This window comes from Corylus avellana, chromosome 11 (genome assembly GCF_965113065.1).
Source record: "Corylus avellana chromosome 11, dhCorAvel1.hap1.2, whole genome shotgun sequence".
In the NCBI taxonomy this organism is placed as follows: domain Eukaryota; kingdom Viridiplantae; phylum Streptophyta; class Magnoliopsida; order Fagales; family Betulaceae; genus Corylus; species Corylus avellana.
Genome location: NC_142500.1, coordinates 13,136,992 through 13,154,055, shown reverse-complemented (window position 1 = coordinate 13,154,055; position 17,064 = coordinate 13,136,992). Strand labels below are relative to the sequence as shown.

Sequence of the window (17,064 nt, the reverse complement as noted above, 5' to 3'; positions counted from 1 at the left end):
TAATGATGTTTGAATGTTGGTGCTATTTACTTTTACAGGTTTATGATGGTGAGAAGTTAATAATTATTAGAGCATCATATTAAAATTTCGTATACATGATTTGGAATACTGAGATACTAAAGAGAATATAGGCAGGAATGATTTTTACACCTTTTTGATAAAATTGATTAAATTAGATCGAGAAAATTATTGCAGGCTTGAAATGAGGACTATGATGTTTGGAGGTATGAACTATTGATTACATGATTTATTAATTTGATGTTTAAACCTTAACTGTAGACTATCGATGAATAACTCGATTGTTGTTATTGAGGTTGGAAAGAAACAATGGAAAAGATTTTGAGGTAAGATTTTAGTGTGAATTGATGAATGATTGCAGAAATCAAGACTTTAGACTATGAATAAGATTTACTCCTAGTAGAAGGAGATAAAATTTCAATATGATAAAAGAGAGTAGGCTTTGATGAAGGATTGAAAGGAATATTTTAAATCTGAATCCCTCAACTTGAAGATTGGACGATAATATTATAGGTTTTAATTTCGATGACGAAATTCTAATAAGGAGGGAAGATTGTAGTGCCCCAGAATTTTTCAAAGCTATTTAAATAGATTATTTTGATAATGATGTTATTTTAATATCCATTATAGCTAAGGATTTTAATTCTTGGGAAATTTATGAGAGTGGTAATTAGAGAATGGTAATTGGTGAAATAATAGGATAGTAAATGGTAGGTATAAGGATGGTAGAATAAGAAGGTAGAATAGTATAGGTAGAATAGTATAGGGTTGGTAGAATAGTATAGGGTTGGTGAAATAGTATAGGGTTGGTGAAATAGTATTTGATTTTCTCCTATAAATAGAGCTCTTCTCCTTCACAATTTTCACCACTCATCTCCTCTCCCATCTCTTGCATATATTCTTCCTTCTTCCGCTTTTTACTCGGTCTTTCTTCTTTCTAAGAGTGTTTACTCAGAACAGAGAGAGAAAGGGCGAGACCAAGCGCTACAAGAAAGAAAGAACACAAGAGATAGCGGACTTTAGAAATTAGTTTCAAAAGATATACTAGTGGTGTTAGTCATATTGGAGCAACTAGATTCCTTCATACCACTTTTAGCTTCAGTCTAGAGGTAAGTAAATTCACTACCCCTTTTAAAGTTACTTCATGTCATGCTATTTATTTATTCTTGTATCAAACTGTAAATGATTATTTTATTTACGTATTATGAAGTTATGTTGCATGCATGAAGGATTTCTAAATGAATTATCTAAAAAGTTTCTATTTCTTTAAACGCTTTCTAAGTACAACAAGTTTATATTTGAAAATGTTTCTATTTTGAGAAAAGAAAGTTGAGAAATGATGATGATTATAAGAAAGAAAAATGATGATAAACCCTCATACATGTTGCCCTAAGATGCATCAAAAGAAGTACAAAGAAAAGTACAAGAGATGAGATAAATGTTTATGAAATAAGGGCACATGTATGGAGGAGAGTATTTTTGGCCCCAAGATAAGTAAAGATGAGAGTTCGGTACCGATACTCGGATGGAGGCGAAACCACTGAAGGAGGCTATGCCAGAAGGTGGTATTCCATCAACTAGACCATTGAGTGCACCAAGAAAGAGTTAATTGACGGTCGGGCATGGCTGTGGCCACAGTTCAGTGCCATGGTCACAAGGACCCGCAACCCTCGTGCACAGGGGTAATAGTGTACATGGGCCCTATTATGAGAAAATGATACTATATTTTCAACGATGATATGCTATGATGATTTACAAAGATTATTTATAATGATGCATTATGATGATGATTTATAAAGATGATTTACAACGATGATCTATTACTAGATGTAATAGTATGTATATGTTACGGGAGATGCAACCGTACATACAGATATTATTATGGCTAGAATTATATTTATTTGCGAAAACGATTTTCAAAACTGAGAACAAGGAGTAAAACTATTTATGGTTGTGGATTTTACTTGCTGGGCCCCCTTTGGGCTCATTCAGTTTTATTTCTTGTTTTCAGGTAGAAAGGATGCTGGAATAGGAGGCCGGAATGGGGTGGGAATAATTATTAATTTTCAAAGTCTTTTCATATAAGTTATTGTAATGATATGATATTCCGCAACTAAAGTTTAATGTTTTCTAATTTCGCTTGTAATAAAATCTCTTGAATAATGTTTTATACATTTTTCCGTATCCTTTAAAATCAAGTACTCTGATAGGCCTTATAGATCTTTGCAATAACTTTTGTTATAAAAGAAGAAAAGTGGCAAACTCAGCCTTAACGGGCTGGGGATGTTACAGGAAGACTGTGGTGTGGATTATCTAGGAGGAAATTTAGAACACTCTGAGGTGTAGCAATGACAACCATATCTGGAGATTGCAAGTGCATAGTGGACTGTCGAGTCTCTTCAAAAATAAGTTCTGTTACAACAGCTTCTAATGTGGGAAGAGGATTGTGGTGTAAGAGAGAAGCCTGAGTAGGTTCCAAATCCGCACGAAGAGCCATCATGAAATGCATGAACTTTCGACGATCCCGATACTTTGCAAAATATTTCTACATATTCAGGATGCTTCCATTGAGGATCTGCAATGGATAATTGCTCCCAAAGACTATTAGTGTGAAAATGAAAATCAGCAATAAATTGACCTGGCTCCTAACGTGTCTGATAGAGTTTAGTTTCAATCTGAAACTCTAGTGAGGCATCATAAGTGCAATTATATCGTTTTGCCAAAAACTCCCAAGCAACCTTTGCATTCCCAATAGGGCTGGGCATAGGTCGGGGCAGGGCGGGTATTGGGTTTTTTCCCACCCTCCCCGCACCTTGCGGGTTTGTGATTTTCCAACCCGCCACCTGAGCCCAATGACCAAGATCCACGCGGGTCGGGTATTTACGATGCTAATTTGCAGGTCGGGTCCAGTTTACTTAACACCCATAGTTTATAGTTACATTAAACTACGATGCTAAAAGAGGAACTTAAAAAAGAAGAAAAAATGCTAAAACATGAACAAAAATACAAGAGCAATAGCTTCTCCGGGGGAAGAACTCACCGGGAACATCATCTCCGACAGCTCAGAAAAGCGGCGCAAGCTGATTCAGATCGAAGAGAAACAGTTTCTCCTTCATTTTCTTCTTTTCCTCCTGCTTGGCCACTACCACGTCTGCGTTCTCCATCACGTACCCTTTGAACTCCGACCTCGCCAACGCCAGACTTCCTCCCTCGAGAAAGAAGTCCGACAGTGAGAGCCGAGGGTGAAAGGCGACAGTGAGAGAGTGAAATGAGAGATCGAGAGGCGAGAGTAGTCTGAGTAGAGCAGGCTGAGGCTGAGCAGCTAAGCGCCGGAATGAGAGATCGAGAGGCGAGAGTGAGAGATCGAGAGGCGAGACTCGAGAGTGAGATGGGTTCGATGGGAGATCAAGAGGTGTGGTCCGTGCGGTGCGGCTATGTTGAGAACTTGAGTGCTGTGTGAAAGGGCAGAAAGGCCGAAATCGAATGGGTCTCTTAAGTCTAGGGTTGTCTTTTTATGTTTTAGGGCCTTAAGTGCAAGTAGGAGCAAGTCGGGGCGAGTACCCGTATAGGAAATATTAGTAAACCCGAAATCCACCCTGCTCCGCACGGGTTGGATATTCCCAACCCGAACCCGCGAAAATAAATACTACACTGCACGGGCCGGGTCAAGTCTGCGGGTTGGGTGGGTTTCTGCCCAGCCCTAATTTCCAAGCTTGGGAAGCAAACTGTGGATAGAAGGAACTAAAGTATTGCTAAACCAAGAAATAATCCTATAATTTGCACTATCCCAATCTTCAAAAAAAACTTCCATATTTTGAGCCCACAATATATAATTGGAACCATCTAAAATATTGTCAATGGGACGGACAATATTATTAATATTGGTAGACTTTTTATTTTTTTGGAAAATGGAAAATATTAAATAAATAAACATGAGGGCAGTAATCCGATGTGGCGGAAGTACAGATGCAGCCTCAAAGAATGATCCTGTGTGATGCGCGCACAGCAACTATGGTGCAATCGCGAGCAGCAATGCAATGTGGCGTGGTACACAGTAGTAACTATATAGACCTGCGACTATGGTGTAGAGTGGACCTGGCGCATGAAGGCGCGTGGAGAGAGTGGGGAGCGTGTGGCGTGTGAAACTCACGCTCAGAGAGAAAATATGGGGCGTGGAGGCGTGTGTAGAGCAGTGGAGGTGCGTAACAGCTTCATTTCTTCACAGACTTTTCGATTTCGCACAGTAAGACCTCTAAAATTTTTGTTACATACAAAAACAACTGCAACAAGCGTCTGGTGTATTGTTGAAACAAAAAGAAACACCAATAAGAACGCTTAAACGGAAAAAGAAAACTGTACAGACGGGGAATGAAGGCTTAAAAGAGGCACCAAGAAAAAAGTGGTTCTGATACCATGTAGAAAAAGACAACAGAAAGATAATTGTAGAGAAAAAATTTGTATTTCTGATGTGTGTTCAATTATACAATGTAATTGTTTATTTATAGTTGAATGATGTCCTAAAAGAAAAGAAATATAATAATTACAAAATCATATAAAATTAGTATATTTATAATAATGAATACGGTATCAAATATTTTCGTAATATATTGAGAATATTACAAGAATATAATACTGCGAAAATATAATATTGATAAACAAGTTGAAGGCTCAGTGGGATTAGTTGAGGGTGCATGACAAAATTTGAAGGAAATTGTTGTGTGTTTATCGTATCCAAAGGTTAAACCATTTAGTCCAAGTGGGTTGACCGGGTAGTTGATGGGCAGGTGATGGTCAATTATGGCAGCCATAGGATGGCAAAACGTCGATTCTCGTCTCTGCTGGAAAGATACACATGATAGAAGCTTTGGAGTTATATATATGGAAAAAAAGAACTTGGAGTTACATGGAAAAAAGAAGGCAAAAGTTGGGTTGAAATTTAATGAACGAAAAAGTCAAAGACGAGTCTTGTCAATCCCTCTGGAATTGAAGGTTTTTTTTTTTTTCTTTTTTTTTAGAGCCCTACGGTCCGGAAGTTCTGCACATCATGCGTTTTACATCCTTCAATCAACATGTGACACCTCAGTCATTTAAGAAAAACGCAAACATTAAAATGGGAATAAAAGTACTAGATCAAAGTGAGAAAAGCCCAACAAAGAACTGAGTATCCGAAAAAATTGGTTGCCGGATGGACTGGATGGCCGGTGAAGTAGAGAGAAGAAGAAAGAAAAAATCCAGTGCATTTTGTTTCTTCTTGAGTTTATGCATTTTTTGTTTTGTTTTTGTTGATGTGTCAGCTTTTGATTAAGTGCTGTAAATGTTGGGTTTTAAGGCTCATCCGTACCAAGGTTAAACCCTCCCCTTTTTTTTTTTTTGGGTAGTTCTCTAGAATTGAAGTTGTACGTGGATATATGGGATTAATGGGAGGTGGAAAAGAAAAATCAATGAGTGCCCAATTGATACGTCAAAGTTTTTACTATTCAAACAATTATTAAATGGATAAAATACAATTCATTAAACTGACTAAATTTAGAAGTTGGCAACTTGGCATATATATAGGCTGGAGCCACGGTCAAATTTACACCATTAAGAAGAAAAAAAAACTATGAAACGATTATGTGGTTGCGGAAATTGAAAAAATATATAAAATAAAATAATTGGGTGCATGGTGGTAATGCATTCCAAAGTCAAAAGTACTCTGATAAAGCAAATACAGTGAGATAAAATACTTTCTTTTTTCTTTTTAATTGAATAAGAAAAGTAGTTATAATAAATAATCTGAATGTGTGATTCTAAAATCACAAAAAAATAAAAAATAAAAAAAATAAAGTCCACTTAATTCACTCAAACTATTATCCCAATAATAATTTATCTCTCAAACTATCAATTGTGACAATATATCATCAAAACTACCAAAACAATGACAATGTCCCCCAATGCTAGAAAAATGATGAAATTACCCCTATAAAATTTTCAATTAGACAAAAATACCCTTAAAAATTTGAAGAAAAAAAATTAAATTTTAGCATTTTAGTTTTTATTTTAGCAAGGGTCATTTTTTTATTTTATTAAAATTTTGGGTACATTGTCATTGTTTTGGTAATTTGGAGGGTAAATTGTCATTGAAATGGCAGTTTGAGGGGGTTAAGTAGGTTTTACCAAAAAAAAAATCTAATACATTGTATAACTGATTACAAAAAGTAAAAGATGGGTCAAACGAGTAAGCACAGATTAAAGTGAACTTATCTGAGCTCTAACTTGAAAACAACAATAATTACCTAAAGAAGACTGATACCGAAGATACATTGTCGTGGTCGGATAAAGATATATACATATATAACTCATAAAATAACTTAAATCATTGAGATAAAAGATTATATATATGACTCACAAGATCATGAGACCCTTGTTTCAAATTGATATGTTAGTTGGTGTAAGTCGGTGATTACAATTACAAGGAAGCTTCATAATTTTGAAGCAAATATCCATCACATAAAGTCATAACCTAATAAATCATTATCAACTTTTCCACAAAAATTAGGTTGAAATAAATTGTAATGTAGATGAGACCAATCCCTGGATTTAAGCCTCAAGACGCGCCAGTGAAAATGACGGAAGTACCACTATTTTTTCATTAATACCTTAGAAGTTTTGATAAATGCTATTTTATATTTTTTCCAATTGATATGGCATGCTTAATTCATCTTTATATTAATTTTAATGAAAAAAATAAATAAAAATTTAAGGGTAAATTGAGATATATACCATATCAGCTGAATATAGCAGTCAATTTTTAACACGATATCCAAATTCAGTACGAACTCAATACGAAATTAAATAATTAAGGTTGAAGAATTTGATCAATTTAATTAAATATGTCAAATTATGATTCACCTTTTGACACGACTCAAACCCAACACGCGACATAATGACATCAATTTTTTACATGATTTACGAACTCGACATGAACTCGATACAAAATTAGACAGTTAAAATTAGGAAGTTTGACACATTTAATTAAATGGGTCTGATTAGAGTTGACCAATATAATTGTATACACGTGCCTCGACACATTTACATAATTCTGGAAAGGACACACAAACACAAATTCTCATCCTTTTATATATATATATATATATATATATAGAGAGAGAGAGAGAGAGAGAGAGAGAGAAATGCTAAAAATCATTCTTTTAATCATCTTTCAACCATCTCCTTATAATGAATGGGTGAATCTACCATTAAATTTTTGTAGGACTCACATGAGTCCACAAATCAATGGTGGATTCATTAGATTTGCAAAAAAAAAAATTCAAAAGATAATTGAGAGAATGATGTATAGCATATCTCATATATATATATATATATATATATATATATATATATAGAGAGAGAGAGAGAGAGAGAGAGAGAGAGACGTAGACTTGGACCGGAACAAAGTGGGAGCGGTACGTTGACGACTTGACGTTGAAGAAGTAGCATTTTGTATGCGTGGTGGGGCTTGGGAGCAATACCTCTTTCGTTTTGGGGAAGAGTCAAATATGGGGCGCCGCATGGGAAGGTTGGCGCGCACTTGCTAAATTGGAAAGAATGCTCTTATGCTGCTCATACACTATACATCAAATTTGGATGATTTCCTAGATTTAATGTCAATTTTTATCAATTTATACCCAATTATGATATCAAGTAGAACCTCATTGACGTAGATTATAAGTTCTTAAAAATAAAATTTATTTCCATTTTCGAAGAAGCTATGATAAAATACATGGGTGAATGGGAATCAGATCCTTTCCTGGAGAAACTTTGAAAAATGTAAATAATATTTATTTTAATATTATTATTATATTTTTATTTAAAAATCATTCTTCTCGTTTTTTGAGATGAAAAATTACTGATTAAGTTTTTCTATTTTTTGATTTTCTAACATCATTTTTTTCAATTGATAGCTAATCCATTTAATCTCTCTTCTAAAATTCTTGATCTTAGATAGGATTTTATCAATTATAATTTTGAAAAACTTCTTTCTGCGGAAGCAGCTGTAATAGGTATTGTCAATAAAATTTTATAAGGGATACATGCATTTGGAAAAGAATCAAGTCTTTTTATATAACTTAATATGTCAATTGGAGTACTTTATTTTATTTGTAAAATTTATTTTAAAACTTTTAATTCTGAAAATAAATCTAAACCATCAAGAACATGTTTTAGGAAACCTTCTAGATTAAGACATTTATTTTGCAAACCATCATCATCTAGTGATTTTAATTTCTTAAAATTGAATAAAAAATCAAAAATATTTTCATATATTTGAAATTGTTTAAACCTACTTTGAATTGAAGAAATAGCTTGATCTACTATATATAAGAAGTAATCAATTCTAAAAGATTCTTCAGCAGATTATGTTGTCTCGTCATTAGCATTTTCATCAAACTATTTTTTTTTTTACGAATTATACGTTTTTCACGAAAGACATGTTCTATTTCCATTATGGTTGCAATCTTTTTAAATAAAATCATAGCGGATATAAATCCAGTTTCTTTATAGGTTTTAAAATAAGAAATAAGACCTTGTAATTGATCTATAGCAACATCAATATGCATGTCTTTCGATTGTAAATTTTACTAACAATATTAACAGCAAATAAAATATCATACCAAATAATCATACTCAATAAGAATTCAAAACTTTCCATCTCATAGGTTGCTAAACAATTAGCTTCACTTTTTGTTTTAGAATCTTCACTTGTTTTTGCTAATTGTAGCAGAGCGTCTCTTATTTGTGGTGTTTGGAATTTGATTGCCTTTAAACTTTTAATCCGACTTTCCCAACGTGTTTGAGAAAATAGCTTAAGAGTTAAACTTGGCACATTATCTAGTAATATTTTTCATCGTTCTGTAAATTATGAAAACAAAGTGTATATACGTTGTACAATTCCAAATATATATATATACATATATAGCTTTAGGACATTAATTAGCAATATCGCATAGTACAAGATTAAGACAAGGTGTGCAAAATGTTTTTTTTTTTTTTTTTTCCCTAAATTGTTCTTATTTTATAATGGGCCTTATTAAATTGAGGCCTTATGAAATTGAGGCATTTTTAAATTACTTATTTTTTTATGATTAGAAGCCTTAAATTTTGATGGAAATTTGTTTGGGCCTTATTAGAAAAGAATTTTGGGGCCTTATTATGTTGGGGGCCCTAGGTGAGTGCCTAACTCGCCAAAGCATAAAAACACTCATAAAATATAACTAATGAAATTAATGAAATGTTCTCATATTCTAATTCGAGTGAATGAATTATTTGAACATTATCCCGCCTCTATTGCCTTCTAAAAATTTTATGTAGTCCTTTTATATGCATGACAAGAATGAGAAGATAAGGACGTACTACTTCTCAAAATGCCTTTTCAATTCATTTATATTTTTCTTTTTGTTTATATATATATATAAGGGAAATTATATATAAACTATAATAAACTCCTTAGGTCAACGTGTCTCGATTAAAAAATTCTTAGGTGTTTTTTTTGGGAATTGACTCCCTGGGTTAATCGAAACTACAATAAACTTCTTATTGTCAAAATTTTTTAATAGCCGTTTGGGCCACTTAAAACTCCCTATTTTACCTGATTAAAATATTAATTTTGTATTAATTTAATTTAAAAAATTAAATCTTAAAAAATTAAATTAAATTAAAGGGTGGCCAGGGGTGGCACCCGGCACCCCCGGCCACCCTCCCCCCCTCCCCCTATGGGGTGGTCGTAAGCCACCCCAGGGGTGGTTTGCCAACCCCTAGGGTGGCTTGCGGCCACCCCATGGGTGGAGGGGTGGCCTATGGGCCACCCCAAACCCCCAATGGGGTGGCAAACCACCCACAGGCCACCCTCCACCCATGGGGTGGCTCGCGGCCACCCCCTTGAGGGTTTGGGGTGGCCCGCAGGCCACCCCTAAACCCATGGGGTGGCTCGCGGCCACCCCATGGGTGGAAAGGGGTGGCCGTGAGCCACCCCAAACCACCCAAGGGGTGGCCGCAAGCCACCCCAGGGGTGGGCAAACCACCTCTGAGGTGGCTTACGGCCACCCCATAGGGGTTGGGGCGATGCCACCCCTGGCCACCCTTCAATTTTTTTTATTTTTTTTTAAGATTTAATTTTTTAAAATAAATTAATACAAAATTAATATTTTAGTCAGGTAAAATGGAGAATTTTGAGTGGCCCTAACGGCTGTTAAAAAATTTTGACAGTAGAGAGTTTATTGTAGTTTCGATTGACCTAGAGAGTCAATTTCTGAAAAAAAAAAAAAAAAAAAAAAAAAAAAAAAAAAAAAAAAAACTTAGGGAGTTTTTAATAATGGTGCGTTGACCTAAGGAGTTTATATAATAATAATAATAATAATGGGACACGGGTTAAGGGAAAAAAAAACAAACCAAACAGGGTGAACTCCCCAACAACAAAACTCAAATGGAAAAAGGCAATACAATGATAAAAACAACTGTAGGAAATGAAACCAAAAAGGATCTGAGCTTCTCTAAGGGCTGCTCAAAGTGGTAGATAAGGGCAAAAGGGCTCAGTTAGAAGTCCCATACAATAAAGGCAACTGGTTGTTGCAAGAGAAGTATTGCTAGAACCGAATGGGATCAATCGACGACGAACATGTCGGCTACAAAAGTCTCCACTATTAGATCAGTCCACAAAAAGTTTGAGAGACAATAACCCAAAAAAAAAAGAGCAAAACTCAAAATAGCTTCCAAAAAACAACACTTCCAATATATTAAGTCATTGCTTCACCACCACCATCATTATTATCTTGTTTCAAGTTACCATTAATTAATGAAATTAAAAATACTTAGAGATGAAGAAGAAGACATGCTAAAGAAAATAGAAAGCTTGCATTTTTTATTTGTAGAAATTGTACAATATAGTAATTACATAATCACAATCCCCTTATGCGGACATGTCAAAAAAAAATTACATAATCACAAAATATTTCTATCATATTTACAAGAACTAATATGATAGCAAATATTACAATAACATGTGGAGAATATTATGAAAATATTCTATAACAAATATGATAATACGATAATGTATGATATAGACAAACTATACTAACATCCCCCTCAAACTATCAATGGCAAAGCCAACTTTATGTTAGAAATAAGATCACTGAGTTGTCCCGGTGAATAAGATTTCGTGAAGATGTCAACGAGTTGATCTTCCAATGAGACTGATCGTACATGTAAAATGCCATGCTAAAGATGATATTTGATTAAATGACAACCAATCAGGCCAAGCAAGTAGTTGAGTGTTCCCAGTCCTTCATCTCAAAATCTTGACTAAGGAAATTTTGAAGACCTCATTTGTGTCAAACATCATCATAAGTAATGATCATATCATCAACATGGAGAATATAAAGAATAGTACTAGCATCAATAGTCCAGAGAAAGAGGGTTGAGTCATATGAACCAGAGACCAAGTCTTGTTGGGCAACCACATAACTAAATTTGGCGAACCAAACTCGCAAGGCCTGCTTGAGACCATAAAGCGCACAACGAAGTCGACAGACTTTGTATGGAGGATGTTGATAACTAGGTGGAAGCTACATATAATTAAACTTTTTCCGCAAGATCACCATTGAGAAATGCAAACATCCATCTAAAATAACTGCCAATGGCAAATGACAACAACTGCAAGCAAATATCTAATAAAAAAAAGTTGAGCTGTAGGAGCAAAAATCTCTTCATACTCAATACCGCACTCTTAGACAAAGCCTTTCACAACAAGGAGAGCCATATAGCCTTCTACTAATTCTTAGCTCAAGTCTTGATTTTATAAACCTACTTACATCCCACTGTATACTTTTTAGAAGGCAAATCCATCAGGACCCAAGTTTGATTTTTAGTAATGGTATCTAATTCATTAGATGTAGATTTCAGGCAAACAGAGTCAGCACTAACCTCAAGATAAGTGTGAGGTCTGTGAAGAGTATCGAGAGCAAAAAACAATAATAATCTTGAAGTCTTGAAGTCTTGAAGATGGGCAAGAGGTGTTCTTACCCTATTGATGCGACAAGGTTCAAAAGCCTATGAAGACTCTGGAACGTGTGATGTAGCAGGATGATCATCATTCATATCAAGTAAATCAGAAGCAGCTGTAGAAGGATTTTCCAATGAGCTTGAAGTTTCTGCATAAGATTCAAAGAACAAGACAATGAAGAGATTAATGAAAATATGTGAATAACTGGAGGAGGAATGCAAAAAGCTCAATTGTGTGGTAAACATTTTATGTTCTCATAAATCCACATGACAAGAAACCTGAAGGCGTCTGGTTATAGGCTCATGGCAACAATAGCTCTTTTGAGTAATGTCATAACCAAGAAAGCAACATAACCGATAGCACGATTCTAGTTTAGTGTGTTCATGTGGAAGAAGAGTAACAAAACAAACATAACCAAAGACTCTAAACAAGGAGGAGTTAGGTATTATGCCATATAAACACTCAAAATGAGTTTGGTTGTGAATAGTGATTCAAAGAACACAATTAATTGTGTAAACAAAAATAAGAGCAGCTTCATCCCAAAATTGTTTAGAAATTGAGGTAAAGATGAGAAGAGCTCTTACAATATCCAAAATGTGAAGGTGTTTGCGTTATGCACGTCCATTCAACTAAGAGGTGTAAGAGAAAGAACGATGATAGATAGTCCCATTTTGTTCTAAAAAAGTCAAAAAAAATATTTCTCTTTATACTCCATAGCATTATCTAAACAAAAATTATTTGATTGTATGAGAACATTAGGTTTGTACCATTTTGTAAAATTTTTGATAAATATGAGTTAGTTCAGAACGATGTTGTAACATATATATCCAAGTAGAACACAAAGAATCATCAATAAAAATAACAAAATAATGAGATCTACCTCTTAGTGGGAATTAGGGCAGAACCTCAAATATCATAATGAACCAAATCAAAAGGTATAGACAAAAAAACTTACTTTTATTAAATGATAAATGTGTTTGTTTTTCAATATGACAAGAAACATAATTAAAAGATTTAAAATCTATGGAAACCTAGATGACCATGAGATTCTAAAATTTGAACACATGGTAAAGAGACATAACCCAAACGAGAATGACATAAGCTAGAAGAGACAGTGAACTTAGTGATTAAGGCAAACAAATGAGAGGGAGTCTGTCAAAAAGAAAGCTCGAAAAGACATCCAATCTTATAGCATGCCTCATTTAGCTTACCCATTTGTGGATCATGCACATCAACACATTTAATATAAAATTTTACCTCCAAAACCTAATTCACAAAGTTGTCTAACTGAAAGAAGATTTAATGACAACCAGGGAACTAGATATGTGTTATCAGCAAATATTAGAAGAAGAAATACAACTGGTGCAACTGACATGTAATCAAGAACCATCAGTAGCGTAAATGATAGGATTGTGAGAGAGATTGGAATTTTGAGAAAATAAAGGGGGATTAGGGGTCATATGGTTACAACAAGGAAAGTCCATACACCATGAGTTTTTACCTGAGGTGACAAACAAGGTAATAGAGGAATGTGACAAAACTTGATGAATTAATGCCTCAACATCAGCAGCAATGAGAGTAGAGGACTAAGATTGGTTCTTAGTGGAAGACAGGTACAGAAGAAGAAGATTGGGCATTGAGCAACTGTTTTTGCCTGTTCGAAAGGAGCTTGTGACTGATTTTTGTGTTGTAGCTTTCGACATTTAGTAATAGATTGATGAAGCTTGCGACAATAGTTGCAAATGGATGTCTGAAAGATGACTGAGACTAGGATTTCACCTTTTTGGTAGTAAGGATATCTATATGGTCTCACACACAAACTGAACACCTTCCTTCAAAAGAATATGGTGGTCATGTGATCTCACTTGTGTCAACCCCTTGGCCTCCTCAAAAACAACATTAACTTCTCCCAACAAACCTGCAAGAGAGATTAGTTGAAGTACTAGGTCTTTTTTTTTCTAGCCTTAGGTAGCTTAGAAAATGTAACATTATCCTCTAAAGAGTATTTAGTTGGGTTTAATCCTTTTAACATTATAATTTTCTTGTAAAAAAAACTCCATAGTAAGTTTTAGGAAATCCCAAATAATGGGTCCAAGGGTTTTCAACCAATGAATACTAACACCATGTATGTAATACCCCAAAGTATTAATTAGGATTAAGTGAGCAATGATTGATATATTGTGAGTGTAAAGGTTTGATAAAAGGTAGAATCTTAACTTTCTGTTTTGGCTGAACGTTCGCGATTCCACTAGAACGTTCGAGCCAAACGATTGCTTATAAACCTAAAGAAGACGTTTGATATCGTATAGCTGAACGTTACTTGAAACCATAGATCTGAAGATTCAATACAGTAAAGTCCAAACGTTCAATATAGTACAATACGTGAAAATAACACCCCATCCTTATCTTTAGCCCACGACCACTTATAAATACCCCCACCTTCGCCCCTTCATCATATTTCCACCCAGTTTGTCTAGTATATTCCTAGAGCGAGTGTGAATAAGTGTTTTGGTGGAGGAAATAGCTCTTGTTCTTCAAAGAAGGTAACTTTCCTAGCCTAACTTGTTTTTTCATGGTGTTAGTAGGTTGTTATCTCATTTCTTATCTTTTCTTTAGGTGTTTTTTGTAGCCTTACTTATGGCTTTTAATCTCTAGTAGGTTTTGGTGTTAATACTAGATTAGCATAGTATTAGTAGCTTAATGATATTGGATGTACTATGTGTTGCATAAGGATGTTACTGAGGCTTAGTAACATGTTGAAATCATGTAGGGACCTTAATACGTGTCAAGATGATATATAGAAGATATTTTTGGTTCGGAATGGGTTTCAGCCCAGAATCGAATATTCGATCCCCTTTCGGATGAACGTTCACTGTCAAGGCAGAACGTTCGACCTCTTCTACCCAAACGTTTGATGGCCAAGCAATAAGCCTATTTTGAACAACTTAAGACTTGGAGCTTGTTTTAGCCGAAGTTAGAAACTATTGTTAGGTATTTTCTTAAATTTTGAGGTTGTGGAGTCTCAGGAAGACTCTACAGAGGAATCATACAAACCAAGTGAGTAAAGCTCACACAAATACTTGTTATTATTTTCGTTCTGCATAGCATAATTATTTTCTGTGTCATACATGCATTTTTACAACTTACATGAAATATATTTTAGATTTATGTGAAAATTAGTGATAAATAAAGAAATGATAAAAATGACGAGTTGTACATGCATGCATATAAAAGACGATGGATAACAAATTACATAGGCATGACACATCGGTATGTGCGGGATAATAGTCATGGGTGTACTATTATAAGGGTGTCAAAGAGATTTACTTTTAATGTTTGGCCTTGAATCCCATGATTGTTTTGTAACCGGCGCATAATGTACGAATATGGTCACTAGTGCGGCTTTGCTAGTAGTGTGAGTCGTCCAAGGTTGGACTCGATTAGGCTGCTAGTATATGACGATATGCGACAATATTTGAGACACTGATATTGTACTACGGGTCCCTCGAGACAGCTTCAACCATACCAAAAGGAGGTTAAAGGCTTGGATATACAATATGCAGTTGAACTATGACATGATTCTCTTATTACATCGTATATTATATTTATATTGCATCTATGATGATATTGTCAAATGATGGTTCACTTTGTACAACCAGTATGTGGGGTTCACACCATCAAATCTTGCAAAAATCTATTTTGATGGGAAGAGTATGAATCCCCTTTTGGCCTCTTTAAATTTGAGCCCTTAATAATTCACTTTCTGCATTGATTCTTGGGTTTCTTCCTTGTGAACTCAACATTACTTCTATGACTTGATTGATTTTCTGGGTCACATCTTCTAACGCTTTCTATTGTTGCTCTTGTTGTCTCATGTTGGATACTAATTCCACCAACTATGAAAAAAAATACCATTTGCTATTGCAGGATATAATGCTCTCATACCACTTGCAATAGCTTTTTTTTTTTTTTTTTTTTCGGCTGTAAAGGATTCAGTGTTATAAGATTCAATGTTTGAATATGAGCTTGGCTTTCAGATCCATTGATTAAGTGATGATGAGGTGATGAGAGTGGTAGTAATCCTATGTGGAAGAAATGTGAGCTCGTTTAAGGCTGGAATTAGGTGTGACTTATAGCAAAATATAACTATGAGCTTGATTTGAAAATGGGGATGGCGGCTAGAGGCAGAGACAAAGGATGGCTGTGACAACAGTCGGCAGCGAAGGCTAGTGATGGAGATAGTGCGATGGAAGGTGCCGGAGATGGTGGTGGCCAAAGATGGGACGAAAACTTGGCTAACAACAACGGATCCAAAATAGGCTAACAATAGGCCAACAATTGGCCAAAACATTGTCAACTATGGACCAAAAATCTTGGGCCCTATAAACGGGCTAACAATGGGCCAAAAATGGGTTTCAGCCAACAAACAGCCAAAAGATGGGCCTAAGCCAATTTTTCTTTTTAAAAGTTTTTTTTTTTTCTCAGGCAGGAGAAACGACTTATACGTGTTGTTTAAAACAAAGAGAGGACTAAGGTTTCCAACATGTGAAAGCGCATGACATGATTGGAAAAATATTTTGCTGGCGTGTCTGGGCACTTGAGATTTCCAATTTGGTTGATTTTTGTAGGGTTGTTGTATAGATTGGCCAATGACCTTTCGATTGGTAACCAAAAGCTTGATAGATAGGATGCTTGAAAGACAAAGATTTGAGACAAAAAAGTTATTGAACTGTGGCGAGGAGTCCCGAGAGGGAGGCACTGCCAGGAAAATGAAGAAAACAAAAATTGGAGTCCAAGTACAAGCCATTAGAGATCTCAGATTGGTGTTAACCAATAGCTCTAATACCATGAAAAAGAAAAGCAAAAGAAAAAGAGAAAAAATAAACAAAAGATTTTCGGATAGTTAGGCATTGTATCGCCTACATCCACCACTAGGTAATTGTCCTAAAGGCTATATTTCGCTCTTATTGCTTGATATTCTTTACCATATATATATATATATATATATGAGA

The 17,064-nt window shown here is 35.0% G+C and overlaps 1 pseudogene; it reads right to left on the bottom strand.

The window, feature by feature from the left end:
• Nucleotides 1-2,287: 2,287 nt before the first annotated feature.
• LOC148583118 (uncharacterized) lies at nt 2,288-13,442 on the bottom strand (annotated as a pseudogene).
• Nucleotides 13,443-17,064: the final 3,622 nt, after the last annotated feature.